The following is an 18,363-nucleotide window of genomic DNA, read 5'->3' on the forward strand; positions in this document are numbered from 1 at the left end:
AATAAACAGCCCTTTACAACAGATATAGAAAATGGACTTTGGTTTGGGCTTTGGGACAAAACTTACTGATAAAAGAGGAGACTTTGTGTTCACTGTACTTTATTTGCTAACAGAGTCTGGTAAAGCTGCATCTTAGTTCAGTAAGGTACTTACGTGTGTGCTTAAATAAGACTATGAGTAGCACCAATGAAGTTGGGATAAAGATCTTTTGCAAAATGATTCTTCTACAGATGGAAAAATAATCACAGGATGAACGAGTAACTTCAGTATGTCTGTTGCCCTCTTGGGCATAAACACAGCTCTTGCCTGATGAAGTCAATTCTTTAGTCTGGTTCTCACTGGCAGTTGCTTATCTTTCTAGCACAGCTGGAAGGCAGCTTAATTCACTTATTCCCATCTGGAGTACTAGGTACAATAAGACATGGGATGCTCTGGTTTTAGAAAGAGTCGTGAATAAGAACATGCAGTTGTTCTAAATTCTAGCATCTCTTTTTGTCCAGTATAATACTTTGGACTTCTAAAGCACGTCTTCAGATCACAAAGCATTTTTTCAAAATGAATTTAGCTTCACAACACCCCTTTGAGACGGATATTGCTGCCACTGCTTTAAAGATCAGGAAAACAATCGAGAGAGAGAGAGACACCGATAGCAAGTAACTTGCCCAAGATCACAGAGGTATTCTGCAGCAAAGCTAGGAATAAAACCCAAATCTCCTGACTTCCTGTCACATACTTCCTTAAATATAAGAACCACCTGCTCTTCAGTTGTGTACAATATATGCCAACTCCAACCAGCTGGCTGCTTAGCCTGTTAGTTTTCCCATACTGGTATCATCTCATGATAAGCTTTTGGCCCAGAGTCAAAGTGATTTTCAGGGTTTGAATGATTCAACCTGCTTGTTATTGTTTCAACCTGGTACTATTCATATGCTCAGCTATTTTCCACTGGGATCTGCATACAGTCTGTTGAGAAACAGCTCAAAAGTTACATATTAATTAAACATAATAACAGAGAGAGGGCTTGATCCTGCAAGCCTTCTGTACCCAGATTCTGCTGAACAGCACGGGAGTTCTGGGCACTGGGGACTTTAGCTAAAACATTCTCTACACATCCCCCTCCTCAAACACTTGTTCAACATGTCAGGAGTTTCCCTGGTTCCACAGCTTAATTTAACACTGATTTCACCTGAACTGAAATTCAAACAAGAACTACATGGAATTCGGTTGTTTGACATTTTTCTCTTTCTTTCTCATCATCATCATCTAGACTGACTCAATTCTTCTCCAGTAAATGCCCCTGCATTGCTGCTGTATAGCGCTCATGATGTGTATGTATCTAGGGTGGAATCCTCACTCACAGGGATCAATACAACAGACTGCTGACTAGTGCGGCTTAAATCCTACTCTCACTGCATCAAGAAACTAGACTGGGTCTCTCACCTCTACTCCCTCAAACGGATGGTAGGAGCTTCTAAGTACTTTATTTAATTTAGACAATTTTTAAAGAAACTTTTAAAAAGACTGTTTTACTGCATTGAAAGCCCATTTTCTAGTGTTTTTTTAAAATAATTAACTCTAAGTAAGCCAAGTATTATATTATTACTACAAGCTAAACTGTAAAGACAACAAATAAGCCATTACTACTCTTTAATGGCTAGGAAACAGCTTACTGCACTGCATTTTAGGATATCCAGCTACATTTATTTTTATGGGTTTTATTACAAGCAGTAAAATAGTTTATTAACCATTTAATCATAGCACAAATGATTAGATGCACATTTATGCTTGAATAGAAAATAGAGACAAAATCAGAAAGGCTAAGGCACAAAATGACTTATACCTAGTGAGGAACATAAAAAGCAAGAAGAGGTTTTATAATATATTAGAAATAAGAGAAAGATGAAGGAAAACATACGTTCATTACTTAGCAGGGAAGGAGAGCTAAAACTGATGCCATCAAGAAAGCTGAGGTGTTTTATGCCTGTTTTGCTTCAGTCTTCAATAAAAAAGTTAATTATAGCCAGATGCTTAACACAATTAGTATTAACAACAAGGGGGAAGGAACACAAGCCAGAATAGGGGGAAAAAAACAGGTTAAAGAATATTTAGGTAAGTTAGATCAGTGGTTTTCAAACTTATTAGACTATGTTATTTGGAGAGGGGTATGCAGCCTATGGCAGGGGGTCTCAGGACAAATTTTTTGGTTACTTCGGAGTGCGGCCACCAACTCTGGCTGGTGGCCGTGTTCTCCCTTTTTCCTAAAATAATTAGCTTTAGGAAAAATAAATATGCACATATGCACATCCAAATCATTGTAATTTATTTATTGCTAGCTAGTAAGCAGGGGCAGCTCCAGGCACCACCGCAGCAAGCACATGCCTGGGGTGGCAAGCCGGGAGGGGGTGCGGCATGCCAGTCATTGTGATGGCAGCAGTCTGGGAGCCTTCGACAGCATTTCTGCGGGAGGTAAGCCGGTCCCGAGGCTTCGGCAGCAATTCAGGGGTGGGTACGCCAAAGGTGCAGGACCAGCAGATCAGCCGCAGAACCGCCGCCGAAGGCTCCCTGACTGCTGTGCTTGGGGTGGCAGAAAACATAGAGCTGCCCCTGCTAGTAAGTCTGTTGTGAAAAGTGATATTAACAAACATACAAGTATCACATTCCAAAGCAGAGTTCTCAGCTCTGGCAAGCCTGGGAACAAATTAAACCCTGCGGGGAGGGCCAGCGACGATGGAGTCTTGGGCTGGGGAAGGCAGCGAGAGTGGGAGCCTGAAGCCCTGTGACCAAAGCCCAAAGTCTCGTAGCTGGAGAATGGGGCCCAAGGATGCAGCCCGAAGCCATGTAGCTGGACCGGGGGGGCTGCCACCAAACAGCCAGCACCCAGAGCTGGAGCCTGAAGCCAGAGCCTGCTGCCCTGCCACTCCTAAGCTGAAGCCCAAAGCCTGAGCCCCATCGCCCCGGGAAGGTGGGGAAACTCACTGGCTACCTGCTCCTACAGAGTTGTGCCCCAGGTGACTCCAGAGGGGGGCAGGGCCCAACCCCTGCTGGCAGCCCCAGCAACAAACACTAAGGCAGGGCATCCAAGGGAGAGGGAGAGAGGGGCGCTACTTTGCCCTCCCCACCCCTCCCAATCACAGCCCAGGAGAATGTGGCCGCAAGAAAAGGCCCCGGTGGCTACATTTGAGAAACACTGGTCTATGGCATACCCCCTTCTGAGACAGGTATCTCATAACATACCTATGAAAACAGGAAAAAAAGGTCTGCAAGGGATAACACGATGCAACACAGTGCACAAGCCCTGGTGTGTGTTGTCCCTGATACAATTATTACTATTATAATGAACAATTTTATTATGTATATTCATAGCGTTAACCTTGCACAGCAAAAAGGAAAATACACCAATGTAGCTGCAGTTTTAAATGAAAGGATATTAAATGTTGATTAGATTGCCAAATCTTACTAAATAAAATGCATTGTCTGCCATTACAGGGCTTTTCTCGCATACCCCTAGGGGTACACATACTCCAGTTTGAAAACCACTGAGTTAGATGTATTTAAGACACTGAGGAAATTTATGAAACTAGCTGAAGCAATCCTGGAACTGTTTGCAATTATCTTTGGGAACATATGAAGGACATGTTACATTCCAGGGGACTGCAGAAGGGCAAATGTAGTAGCCATCTTTAAAAGGGGGAACAAAGAGGGACCAGGAATTTACAGACCAGTCAGCCTATCTTCGATACCTGGAAAGATACTGGGGCAAATTATTAAACAATCAATTTGTAAACTTATAGAGGATAATAGGGTAATAAGTAATAGCCAACATGAGTTTGTCTAGAATAAATCATGTCAAACAACCCAAGTTCCTTCTTTGACAGAATTACTGGCCTACTGGATGAGGGGAAGCTATAGATATGATATATTTTAATTTTAGGCTTTTAACGCAGTCCCACATGACATATGTGGTCTAGATCAAATAACTATAAGGTGGGTGCACAACCGGTTGAAAGACCATAGTCAAAAAGTACTTAATGATTTGCTGTCAAATTGGGAGGACATATCTAATGGGGTTCCCCCAGGAGTCAGTCTAGGGTCTACTACTATTCAGTATTTTCACTACTGAATTGGATAATGGAGTGGAATGTATGCTCATAAAATTTGTGGGTGACACTAAGATGGGAGTAGTTGCAAGCACTTTGGAGGATAGCGGGGTTAGACTTCAAAATAACCTTGACAAAATTTGAGATTGGTCTGAAATCAATAAGATGAAATTTAATATAGGCAAGTGTAAAGTACTATATATAGGAAGAAAAAAATCAAATGCACAAATACAAAATGGGGAACAACTGGGTAGGCAGTAGTACTGGTGCAAAGGATCTGGGAATTATAGTGGATCACAAATTAAATACGAGTCAATGAGACATTTGCAGGTGAATATCATTCTGGGGTGTATTAACAGGAGTGTCCTATGTGATATCAGACACAGACGAACATGATTTGTTGGGGAACAGTCAACATGGTTTCTGTAAGGGGAAATCATACCTCACCAATTTATTATAATTCTTTGTGGGAATCAATAAACGTGGACAAGGGAGATCCAGTGGATGTAGTGTACTTGGACTTTCAGAAAGCCTTTGACAAGGTCCCACATCAAAGGCTCTTAAGCAAAGTAAGCAGTCATGGGCTAAAAGGGAAGGTTGTCTCATGGATCAGTAACTGGTTAAAAGACAGGAAACAAGGGGTAGGAATAAATGGTCAGTTTTCAGAATGGAGAGAGGTAAATAATGCTGTCCCCCAGGGATCTGTATTGGGACCAGTCCTATTCAACATATTCATACATGATCTGGGAAAAGGGGTAAACAGTGAGGTGGCAACATTTGCAGATGATACAAAAATCACTCAAGATAGTTCAGTCCAAAGCTGACTGTGAAGAGTTACAAAGGGATCTCACAAAATGAGGTGACTGAGCAACAAAAGGGCAGAGGAAATTCAGTGTTGATATAATCAAAGTAATGCACACGGGAAAACATAATCCCACTACACATACAAGTAGTTGTTCTCTCTCTCTCTCTCTCAAGAAAGAGATCTTGTCATCATTGTGGATAGTTCTCTGAAAATAGCTGATCAATGTGCAGTGGCTGTCAAAGAAAGCAAACAGAATATTAGGAACCATTGAGAAAGGGACAGATAGATAGTAAGACAGAAAATATCGTAATGCCACTATATAAATCCACGATACACCCCCACCTTGACTACTGCAGTTCTAGTTGCCTCATCTTAAAAAAATAATAATATACTTGAATTGGAAAAGGGACACAGAAGGGCAATAAAATGGTTAAGGATGTGGAACAGGAGAGATTAAAAAGACTGGAACTTTTCAGCTTGGAAAAGAGATGACTAAGAGGGCTATAACAGAGGTCCATAAAATGATGACTGGTGTGGAGGACGTCAATAAGGAAGTGTTATTTACTCCTTCACAAACACAAGAACTAGGAGGTCACCCAATAAAATTAATAGGCAGCAGGTTTAACACAACGCACGGTCAACCTGTGGAATAACTTGGTAGAGGATGTTGTGAAGGCCAAAACTATAACAGGGTTCAAAAAAGAACAAGATAAGTTTATGGAGGAATAGGTTCATCAATGGCTATTAGCTAGAACGGGCAGGGATGGTGTCCCTAGCACGTTTGTCAGAAGTTGGGAATGGGTGACAGGGGATGGATCACTTGATGATTACCTGTTCTGTTCATTCCCTCTGGGGCACCTGGCATTGGCCATAGTCAGAAGACAGGATACTGGGCTAGATGGACCATTGGTCTCACCCATTATGGGCATTCTTATGTTCTTAACTGAGGTTTTTAGGGATTAGCTGAATAAAGGCCCATTCCTGCATCATTGAATGGAATGAGAGATTTTGGTGAATTTTGGAATCAGGCCCTTAAAGCTTTAACCAGGTTTTAAATAGTTGTAGGTATGTGTTTATGGGTTTAAATGCATTAGAAACAGTAATTCTTTTTTAGCTTCTGATTTTGGAAACCTTCATTGCTGTTAATAGCTGGAGAAACAGTGCTGAGAGTGTTGTCTGGGTTGAAAAGATTTAGCAACAGTATCTTAGTCAGTCTGGCTTTACCTCTGTTCAGGCCCTGCTGATTTTGCTTGGGATTGGGGGTGGATAATTAGAGCCATTTCCTAGTAATTAGCCAACATCTTGCCCTCACCACACAGGCAGGCATCAGTGTGATTGGCATGGCAGTAGGGGAGTGTATTACTAGTATGTATGTTTTAAAAAACAGCCTACCCTTGGGATCCCAGCCAGGATCCCAGCTCCTGGTGACCTGCACAAACACAAATAAGAGACAGCCCTTGCCAGAAGAGTTTACAATCCAAATAGAGAAGACAGATAAAGGCTGGGAGAAAATAAGTTCTAGTATCCCCACTGTACAGATGACAACTGGGGCACAGTTGGGAGTTAGAAGCATAAATGGCTTTAAAAATCTGGCCCTAACTAACTTGCCCAAGGTCACACACAGTCTGTGGCCAAGCTAGGAATTGACCCCAGCTCCCCAGTCTAGTGCCTTAAGACAACGCCATCCCTCTTCTCTGTTTCCTGCTCTTGGGGAGGCTGTTGTCAATACTGTTAGATGTTAATGAACTTTTAGTTTTTAAGTATTGAGGTTTTAGACTTAGCTGCCTTAGTCTCTCTCATCAACAGAAGTTGGTCCAGTAAAAGATATTACTTCACCCACCTTGTGTCTCTGATTTTTTAAGAGAAAGTTTTGCAATTTTTTGGTACTTTTATATTTAACCTGCCACTTTTCCTCCCTCCATCTGAAGCTGAGCTGATCACTCTTTACCCTGAAGCTTCAGGGATTGCAGTGGGAAGGTCAGACGACCAGCTTGCCTAGAGGTAGCTCATAGCCTTATGGTTTCTGCTGAACTAGTCATCCCAGAGGAGGCCTGGCTATGGCCTCAGTCACCCCCCTCATGCTCCAGCTGCTCCCCCAGCGGTTCTGTCACTACAGAGGAGCAAGGTAGGGGGACCTGGCCTACCTACTCCACCAGATCCCAACCCATTGCCAGAGAGAGGTTCATGAAGTGTCTAGCCCAATTACTGAGCTACCCCAACTTATGTTTTCCTCTAGATCACTTCCTGCCAGTCCAAGTGCCTCAGTTTGGGGCATGGTTGCTGGCTTAGCAGCCTGTCTTTTAGTGCCTTGTTCAGTCAATTTCTTTTAGTGCTTTCAACTCCCAAAGAGCGGGTCAGGGAAATCCCAGTCACTGCTGCTAGAGCAGCCCTCACAAAGCTGCTGCAACTTCAGGCACAGCTCTTGGCATGAGCCATGCTCCCTGATGCTGCATGCAGATCTTTTCCTGGGCTACTGGTGTCCTTTTAAACTATTTCTCTACTGGGAATGTGCCCTGTTCCTGGTGAGGGACAAGGCCTCCCTAGCCCAGTATTGTTCTACTCCCAGCACTGGTTGTGTGGAGCCTGTAGACCCTATTACACGGACCAAGCTTTGTGAATGATATGACAACCATTTGGGGATATCCATTGTGGTATAATGTAGCCACACAATGGAAAGACTATACCTATGCTGGAAAGGGAGGCTGTTTGCCAACAGCACTGAGGCATCTGCCACTTTGTACTTTATTTTGAGTACAGAACATTACAGAGCAAATCCCCAAGTGCTCTCTCTTTCTTAGTTACATCATACAACATCCAGCATCTATATTATCCATGTGACACTGCAGCTGAATGAGACTAAACACATTCTAACTAAGGATAGGTCTACACAGCCAACGTTAACCGTGGTTAACGTGGCTGTGTAGTCTCACCTCCTGTGCTGGGAGAGAGCTCTCCCAGCGCTTTAATAAAACCAACTCCTCGAGGGGAATAGCTACCAGTGCTGGGACCGGGGCTGATTTACTCCAGTTTCCTTGAGATCAGCATCAGGCCCAATAGCCGTCACTGTTAGAGAAAGAGAAAACAGTGTTTGGGAAACAATCCAAAAGTTTTCTTCTTTGAAGACTTAGGACCAGAGCCTCAGCTGGTATAAATTGGTGTAGCTCCACTGACTTTAATTTACATCAGTTGAGCATCTGGTCCCTAGTTTAACATGAGACATAATTCAGATGAAGCTATATACAAGGTGATCTGTGCAACAAAACAAACAAAAAATACAGAAATCTTAAGCCCACTTTGCAGCATGGATTGAGGAGACTAAGATGTGGCATATGATTGTAAATGGTAAATTGAACAAATTTATTGAATACTATCTCTTTGTCCAAAGGCATCAGTAGAATCCAATACCTTAAACAGTGACAAATGAAAGAAAATTATCCTAGTTATTGGAATTTGCATCTCACAAGGCCAGAGCAGATCTGGCACTTGATGGGTGCTATGGTAATCATGCCACTGTAGTATTGTATAGGAGTGTTCTCATGAATGAGGAGCAAAGTAGAATGACAGCCTACGTGCTACCTGGAAAAAGGAGGACTTTATTTAAATGCCTGCTGCAGACACGCTGGAACCAATTCGCCACTGCCTTGCCCAGTAGGTGCTTTTTTACACCTATGCAAAGTAGGTGCAGAAGGGCAGCCTTTTACACCCACCTTGAAAAGCTGAGTATGGAGATGTAAAAAGGCTCAGAGAGCTAAGGAGTAAAAGATGGTTACTCACCTTTGTAACTGTTGTTCTTCTTCAAGATGTGTTGCTCATACCCATTCCAGTTAGGTGTGCGTGCACCGCATGTACATTCGTCGGAAGATTTTTACCCTAGCAACCCCTGGTGGGTCGGCTGGGTCACTCCCTAGAGTGGTGCCATGGCGCTGGACATATACCCCTGCCGACCCAACCGCTCCTCAGTTCCTTCTTGCCGGTTACTCCAACAGTGGGGAAGGAGGGCGGGTTTGGAATGGATATGAGCAACACATCTCAAAGATCAATAGTTACAAAGGTGAGTAACTGTCTTTTCTTCTTCTTCGAGTGCTTGCTCATATCCATTCCAGTTAGGTGATTCCCAAGCCTTACCAAGGCGGAGGGGTCGGAGTGAGATGTGGCAGCGTGCAGAACCGCTGACCAAAGGCTGCGTCATCTCTGGACTGCTGAACCAGAGCATAGTGCGAGGAGAAGGTATGCACCAAGGACCAGGTAGCTGCGTGACATATCTCGTAGATGGGCACGTGAGCCAGGAAAGCAGCAGATAAGGCTTGAACCCTGGTAGTGTGTGCAGTGAGGTGGCTCGACGGAACGTGAGCCAAGTCGTAACAGGTGCGGATGCACGATGTTACCCAGGATGAAATCCTCTGTGAGGAAACGGGAAGGCCCTTCATATGCTCTGCCACCGCGACAAAGAGTTGGGGAGCTTTGCGGAAGGGCTTCGTCCGCTCGATATAAAAAGTGAGCGCTCTACGGACATCTAGGGAGTGCAGCTGTTGCTCCCTGCGTGATGAATGTGGCTTCGGGAAGAAGACCGGAAGGAAGATCTCCTGGTTAACATGGAAGTCCGATAACACTTTGGGGAGAAAGGCTGGGTGTGGTCACAACCTCACCTTGTCTTTGAGGAAGACAGTATACGGAGGGTCTGCTATGAGAGCCGAGAGCTCAGAAACTTGTCTAGCCGATCTGATGGCTACAAGGAAAGCGTGGAGAAGTGGAGAAGGGAGCAAGATGCTAATGGCTCGAATGAAGCCGACATAAGTCTGGTAAGAACCAGATTGGGGTCCCAGGTTGGGGTGGGGCAGCGTACCTGGGGGTACAGGCGCTCCAAGCCCTTGAGGAATCGAGATATCATAGGATGTGAAAACACAGAGTGGCCATTCTCCCCTGGGTGGAAAGTAGAGATGGCCGCCAAGTGCACTCTCAAAGAAGATACCACTAGACCCTGTTGTTTAAGGGACCAGAGGTAGTCCAAGATGGTGGGGATGGGGGTCTCAGTGAGAAGGACATTATGCTCTGCACACCAGCATGTGAAACGCTTCCACTTGGCCAGATACATTGCTCTAGGGGAAGGTTTCCTGCTACCCAGGAGTACTTGTTGCACTGGGGTAGAGCAGCGCAACTCAGACTGGGTCAACCACTCAAGAGCCATGCCATGAGATGGAGGGACTGTAGGTCTAGGTGATGCAGTTTGCCGTGGTCCTGAGTTATCAGGTCCAGGTGCAGAGGTAGTGGGATAGGGTCCGCTATTGACAGGTCTAGCAACATGGTGTACCAGTGCTGCCTGGGCCACACTGGAGCGATCTTGATCAAGCGGGCTCTGTTTCTGCGTACTTTCAGTAGGACCCTGTGGACAAGAGGGAACGGTGGAAAGGCGTATAGCAGGTGAGTCGTCCACGGTATGAGGAAAGAGTCCGTTATCGAACCCTGTGAGAGGCCTTGAAAGGAACAGAACATCTGGCATTTCCTGTTCTCGCGGGACACGAAGAGGTCTACACGGGGAAATCCCCACTTCCCGGAAGACCGAAAGAATAACGTGCGGGTGAAGCGACCACTCGTGGGAAAGGAAGGATCTGCTGAGGCGATCCGCTATGAGGTCTATAGAGTGGGCTATGCAAAAGTCCCAGAGTCGTAAGGCCTCGTGCCAAAGGGTTGAGGACCTTATCCCGCCCTGTTTGTTTATACAGTATATGGCTGTTGTGTTGTCGGTGAATATCGACACACAATGGCCTTGCAAGTGGTGTTGGAACGCCTGGCAAGCAAGGCGGACTGCTCTCAGCTCCCGGACACTGATGTGCAGGCCAGTTCCTGAGATGACCAAAGGCCTTGCGTGCGTAGATGTCTGAGGTGAGCACCCCAGACAAGATATGACGTGTCCGTCATCAGCGACATAGAGGGCTGTGGCGGATGGAACAGCAGCCCTGCACACACCAGGGAGGGGCTCAGCCACCATTCGAGGGAGCCTAGGATGTTTAGGGGAATGGTGACGATCCTGTCTATGGCATCCCTGCCTGGTCGGTACACTGAGTTCAGCCACGATTGGAGGGGATGGAGGCGCAGTCTGGCGTATTTCGTCACAAATGTGCAGCCCGCCATGTGACCCACGAGACTGAGGCAAGTGCGAACCAAAGTCAAGGGGTAGCTTGCAGACTCTGGATGATCACCACCATTGCCTGGAACCGGGGCAGCGGTAAGCAGGCCCTGGTGAGGTTGGAGTCCAGGGTGGCACCAATAAAGTCCATCCTCTGAGTGGGAATCAGAGTGGATTTTTCTGCATTGATCATTAGGCCCAGATGTAGGAAAAGGTCCTTGACAATGCCAATGTGATGGATCACCTGTGCCTCAGAGGTTCCTCGGATGAGCCAGTCATCTAGATACGGAAAAACATGTACCCGACAGCGGCGGAGGTGAGCGGTGACTACAGCCATGCATTTTGTGAATACTCTTGGGGTCGTAGAGAAACCGAATGGTAGGACCGCAAACTGAAAATGTTGGCAGTTGACTACGAATCGGAGGAACCTCCCGTGAGGTGGGAAGATGGCTATGTGAAAATACGCATCTTTCATGTCGAGGGCGGCATACCAGTCTCCAGGATCCAGGGATGGGATGATGGTCCCCAAGGATACCATACGGAACTTCAACTTTATTATGTATTTGTTGAGTTCCCGCAGGTCCAGGATAGGTCGGAAACCCCCTTTTGCCTTGGGGATTAGGAAGTATCAGGAGTAAAACCCTGTGCCCCATTCGTGTTCCGGTATCTCCTCTATGGCTCCTTTGGCGAGGAGCATCCGCACCTCCTGGAGGAGGAGTTGCTCGTGAGAGGGGTCCCTGAAGAGGGACGAGAAAGGGAGGTGGAAAGGGGGGCGTGAAATAAATTGGAGGTGATACCCAAATTCCGGCGTGCGTAAGACCCAGCGATCCGAAGTTATAGCCAGGACCACGCAGGGAGGAAAAGGGAGAGGTGGTTGGAGAAAGGAGGGAACGGATCGTTTGACGACACTGGTATGACGTCCTCGGGCGCACCTTCAAAAGGAGGGTTTCGGCCCTGTGAAAGGTTTGGGGGGACCTTGGTTCTGGCCCCCTTGGTTGCCTGACTGCCTCCAGCGACCGGTTCTACCCCACCTTCTAGCAAAGTCCTGTCTCTGCCTGGGCTGAGGGTAAGAGCGGTGTGGCTGGGGGCGGAACGGCCTGCGCTGAGTCACTAGCGTATGCATGCCCAGTAAGTCCATGCGCCTCGCGTCTTTTGATTTTGGGGCTCGGGACTGCTGGTCATGGCGTTCCCTCTCGTTGACCGACTGGACAACTAGGGAGCAAGGAGGGGGATGGACGTACAAATATTCGTAGCCCTTGGAGGGCACCATATATTTACATTCCACTCCCTGGGCAGCAGGTGGAACAGAGGCCAGAGACTGCCAGATTGTGTTGGCATTGGTCTGGATCGTCCATATAAAGGGGAGGGTCACTCTCGTGGGGGCATCCGATGTTAAGATGTCCACACTGGGTCTTCTACCTCCGGGACCTCCTCTACTGGCAAGTTCATGTTCTGTGCAACAAGCCTGAGGAGAGCCTGGTGGGCCCTCAGGTCGATTGGTGGAGGGCCTGTCATAGTATTCTTTCCCCAATCTGAATCTGAAAATGAGGTACTAGCATGAATTCCTCTAAGCTTAATCACCAGCTTAGATCTGATACGCTGCCACAAATCAGGACTTTGAGTGCCTGATAAACTCTGGTCTCCCCAAAACCTTCCCTGGGGACCCCCAAGACCCAGACCCCCTGGATCTTAATACAAGGAAAGTAAACTCTTTCCCTCACTAGTGGCCTCTCTTAGGCTTTCCTCCCTGGGTTCACTGGAAGATCATTGGATTCACTTCCTTTGAATCTTAACAGAGGGTTTCCCGTCCCCTCCTCTTTCCTCACCCAGAGGCAATACAGATGTCAAGCTCGTGATATCTAAACAGGGATTCCCCTTCCCCTCCCTTCTTCTCCCTGTCCCACTCACTTCCCTGGTTAAGTTACAGGACTCAATTCCCTTGAGCCTCACACAACGGGAAAAATCAAACAGGTCTTAAAAAGCAAACTTTTTAATAAAAGAAAAAAAGTTAAAAGTTATCTCTGTAATCTAGATGGTAAATTATTACAGGGTCTTCAGTTTAATAGACAATGGAGAAAACAGGCCTTCTCCGCGCAAATACAATTTAAAACTTCAGCCAAATTACAATTCAAACTCTACCGCCAGATACACAGTTTGCAAATGCAGAAAACAATCAAAGACTATTAATGCCTTATCTACTCATACTCACTATTCTGAATATATAAGAGACTGTAGCAGGGAGATTGGCAAGAAACCTGGTTGCACGTCTAGTCCCTTTCAGGACTCAGAGAAAACAAAACAAAACCCAAAAAACACAACAAAGGCTTCCCTCCACCAAGATTTGAAAGTATCTTGTTTCCTGATTGGTCCGCTGGTCAGGTGTTGTTTGTTAACCCTTTCCAGGTAAAAGAGACATTAACCGTTAACTATCTGTTTATGACAGGGCCTCCTGCCGATGTTCCAGCCACCGCCTCATCAGGGGAGGAGGATGAGGAGAGACCCAGGACAAGCGGGTCAGTTGAGGGCTCCTCTTGGTGGACAGCCTCTGTCTCCCTAGGGATCCTGAAGTCCTGTGGCTGGACCGACACTTCCTCTGAAACAGAAGGAGGAGGGCGGCTAATAGTGGGTTCCGGCACCCAGTGTTCTGGTGTGGCAGAACGCGATGGGCCTGGATGTGTACTTTGGGCCTGATGATATGCCCAGGGTGTGCAAAATGCCCATTGTTGAGGTCCGTGATCCTGAGCCTGGGGCTCGTGGAATAGCACGATGGGCCATCCGTATCCCTGTCTTGGGTATATGCACTGTCCGCCTGGAAAGACCCGGAAGGGTGCCAGGACGGCCAGGGAGGAGCTGAGAGGCCGTGGTAAGGGTCCATCTATCTCGCCATCAGTGATCTCCTTGGCACCGAGGATCGGTACCTGGAATCATACCAGTGCCGAGAACGAGACTGGAGACCTGCGTGGTGCCAGGAGGTCGACCTGGATCTCGAAGATCTACGACTTGAATGGCTGCAAGAGTCGTGGTACCGGGAGCTGGAGCAGTACCGAGAGTACCGTGGAGGCCGAAATGTCGATCTGTGCCGCGAGTACGACCGGTACCGGACAGGCGAGCGGTGCCAGAACTGCTAGCGGCGTCGGGATCGTGATCATCTATAAGACCGTGAATGGTGCCGGGATCTGGATCATGATCGGTGCCAGTCAGCCAGGCCGACTGAAGGAGGTCTCATTATAGCCGGCTTGCCTCTGGAGTGTAGTACCCACACCAGCGGTGCCGGGGGTTGAGGCAGGACAGACTCCGTCAAGGAGAAAAGATCCCTGGCTGTGGAGAACGTCTCCGGAGTAGAGGGGACCGTAAGCTCAACCACAGGCCTCGGCAGGGAGCTCTCAGGGACTGGACTCGATGGCCCTCGTGGGACCGGAGTCGACGGTACTGCAGCAGTCGGTGCAGCAGCAGGTGCAGGTGCCGGGCGGTCCGACCGAGGCTGCATCTGCAGCGCCGAGGGGACAGAGGCAGCGGAGGACCTTGACTTCTTCTGCTTTGGCGAGACAGATTGGTGCCGAGCAGGTCCCTGTGCCAGAGAAGGCCAGTGCCGCAGCGTCTTCGTGGTGCCGGGACGGTCCGGTGCCGGAGGAATGCTGCTAGTGGAGTGCTCCGTGCTCGGTGCCAAGGACGGAGGGTTCAAAGCGGCTTCCATGAAGAGATTCTTTAAGCGAAAGTCTCTCTCTTTCTTTGTCCTCAGTTGAAATGCCTTGCAAGTATGGCACTTATCTGTAATGTGCGATTGCCCAAGGCACTTTAGACATGTGCCCTGGGGATCGCTTGTGGGCATCGGCTTATGGCAGGCCAAGCATGGTTTAAGAACCGGTGAACCGGGCATGGGCCTCGGCACCGGCTGCGGGGAAAGGGCTAATGCCCAAACCCCGCTAAACTATACACACTAACTATCTAAGAACTATCTAACTATAACTATAGATAAAACCAACTATATACAACAAGATAACAAAGAAACAAGGAGTAGCTAGGGAAGTGGAGGACAGCTAAGCCGCGCTCCACTGTTCCAACGACCAACACGGGCGATAAGAAGGAACTGAGGAGCGGTTGGGTCAGCAGGGGTATATATCCGGCACCAAGGCGGCGCCACTCCAGGGGGCGACCCAGCCGACCCACTGGGGGTTGCTAGGGTAAAAATCTTCTGACGAACGTGCACGCAGCGCGCGCACACCTAACTGGAATGGATATGAGCAAGCACTCAAAGGAGAAATTGTTGTTCCTGAAATGATAGATCTTAAATACTTGGCTCAAATATCAACTATCATTGCAACACTCAAAGATAGGACAACATAGTTGTCCTGGGCTTTTATAGCTGCTAGCAAAAAATGGAAACACAAGGTATGTTTACACTGCACATTCCTTATGGCAGCATGTAGAGGACATATACTACATTCTCTCCCAGCATGGGTATAATCAGCAGAGGCACTTAGGTGAGTAAAGATATGCCTGAATCCTGTGGGTATGTACCTATGTGACTCTCTACACACTCAAGCGGTGCCTCCTCTGTCTACACTGCTATTTTTATCAGTGTAGGGCCCAACTGCCTCCCTGCTGCCAGAGCCTTTCCCCACTGCAGGGAAGCTCCCAGCAGTGGATAAAGGCTCCAACAGCTCCTTGCTAGCCAAGCCGTTCCCTGTCACAGGGAGTTGCCTGAGATTTTCCCGGCTGCCGCCTCTCTGACACGTGTAGCTACACAGCACAGCATGCACAGTGGTGTCCCACAATGGACATAGCCTGCTTTTCGCTGCGGCATGTAGCCATGCACACCCTACGCAACGCTGACATAGGCATAGCCACAGAGTTATACTCTGAGCAAAATTACTACCTGAAGTGTTTGAATTTTGGAGGAAATGCTAAAATGGTTTCTTAACGAGTTTGTTATTGACTCACAACCAGTGTTGCTCCATTGGATTTTCTATTCAAGCAAGGTTATTTGTGTTGCAATTTGCTTGGAGACCTGAAAACAGCTTAGCTTTAATAAATAATAATATAAAACAATACCAATTACAGTAGCCTGGGAACAGAACTCAGACTAGGGAAGAGTCAGGTCAGTCTGTGTAGCACTCTGGGTTACTACAGTTCCCTTCTCTTTTGCAATTGCCAAGTCCTAATTCTCTAGACTCCAGCACATGCAGGATACTCGCGTACAGTCCCTTTACACAGAACCAGAACCACATAACTCCCCTAGAAACACATTTTTGTACCCTCATTCTAGGATCCACTTATTTATTGTAATTTTTATTTTTAACCCTTCCAAGCTACCTCACTCCTTCTGCTCATCTGGCCTGGGCCCCATTCCTGTCCCTTCACAGCAGCCACCTGTTGCAAGAGCCTTCTTCTTCGCAGCACCTGTCATCTCACTTCCTGTCTCTTGCTTCACTGACTCTCTGCCCACTTTTAGACCTCACCTGGCTTGCATAGCCTAGTCCCAGTTATTACTCTGTCTGTGCTTTCAGTCACTTGACTTAAATAATATAATAAAGTTCAAAACTTTTTACCATACAGTTTATATCAAAGATTATACACAAAAGGGACCTGATCCTGCCACCCTTTTCCATGAGAGTTTTTGTTTCTCATGTGAAAAGGGTAGTTAAATTCAATGGGATTTGCGTCTAATGCTTTGCCTGCAACAGGAAATAGCCTGGAATAGCTATTCCACAATAGCTCCCCATGTGAATGCTTAACCCACACTGTCTACCCTGGGAACTTACATCAGCATAACTAGGCCTCTCAGGGGTGTGGCTTTTTCACACCCCTGAGACGTAGCTATGCCAGCCTAACCCCCAGTGTAGACAGTGTTAGGCCAATGCAAGAATTCTTCCATCAATGGAAGTGGAATAACTATAGCACTGCGAGAACCCCTTCCATCATTGTAGGGGGTGTCTACACTGAAGCACTGCAGTTGTAGTGTTTTAAGTGTAGACATAGGCACTTTTAGGGTATGTGGGTTTAGCTTACTCCACTTACATGAAACCACACAAAGGCATTCTTCATTTGAAATACCTATTGCACTTTAAATTAGCTCCCTAGCTTATTTTGCAATAGTTTCCCCATGTAGACAAACCCCTAGTTAATACTTCACAAATTCCTAATGGGGGAACAGAATGTTACATGGGTCCTCTATTCAGAATCCCTTGCAGCCCAGGGAATAAAACATGCTGCCCCCTTGCATGGATCTGACCAAATCTATGCTAGTTCTAAGAGGCAGAGTCTGCTCTCTTCTTTGAAAAGAAAGTTACAGCTACATCACAGTTGGGACATATCCAGAACTGCTATAACAGTGCAAATGAAAAGGGTACTATTTATCACTTCACAGCCTGCATGACATTCACTTTGTGCAAAACCTCAGCTTTCATTTCAGAAAGAAGTTTCTACTGATCACTAGAAAGAAAACCTTCCAAATGTGAACAGAGGGTAAACGGATACAAGGCTGCCTTCCTGAGTCTGCAGCCAGCCTGAAACAATGGCTCAGAGAGGTGTGAACGCCTCTGTCCCCTATTAATCTCACTCCAGTGAGAATTAAACACAACCCTTTAGGGTCAACATTAACGTTCATCGTTGCTGATCACTTTTATGAATGGAATGGGTGGGAAAAAGCCCCAGGTGCTGAGAAATTAGGAATTGCGGAGAGGAAAGGAATGCAGAGGGAAGAAAGGAGAGAATGAAAAGGATTAGGGAGAGCAAGAGAAATGAAAGTGAAAAGGAAAAGTGGGGTGGTGGTCCCAGGAGGGGGCCACATGCTTTCCCACTGAGTGATACCGAATGTGAAAACAAAGTACTTAATAAAGAATAGTAATTAATAAGTTGAGTTACTGTCAAATTCTATATTTGATCTTTGTAAAAATTATCCATTGACATCAATGGGAGCATGTTATCCTAAATATATACTCTGGCCCATGAATCATGCCTAAAAATGGAATTTGGCCTTCGCTGACTGACACCTGAAAATCTTGTGACATTTTAGATGCCATGGCATGGTTGCAACTGTAATATGAACGATATTCACACTCAAGCTAGAGGGAAATGCTAGGAGGCAAATACAGTGGCTGCCACTTAATAGGAATCCTGATATTATCAACTTCCATTGGGTAGCAACATTTTCTAATCTCGCCCCACTTACTTTAATGTTACTAAGATTTGGATATTGGCAACTTTCTGATGTGCCTCCCCTGTCTGCAGCCCTGCAAGTCTGCCTGTGGCTGGGAGGGGAGGCTGCAGGCAGGGCAGCAGTGGAAAGGTTTGCAGGGCTGCAAGAACTGAGACATGCCAAGCCCAGCCTCCTCTAC

This window comes from Chelonoidis abingdonii, chromosome 10 (assembly GCF_003597395.2).
Source record: "Chelonoidis abingdonii isolate Lonesome George chromosome 10, CheloAbing_2.0, whole genome shotgun sequence".
NCBI lineage: Eukaryota > Metazoa > Chordata > Testudines > Testudinidae > Chelonoidis > Chelonoidis abingdonii.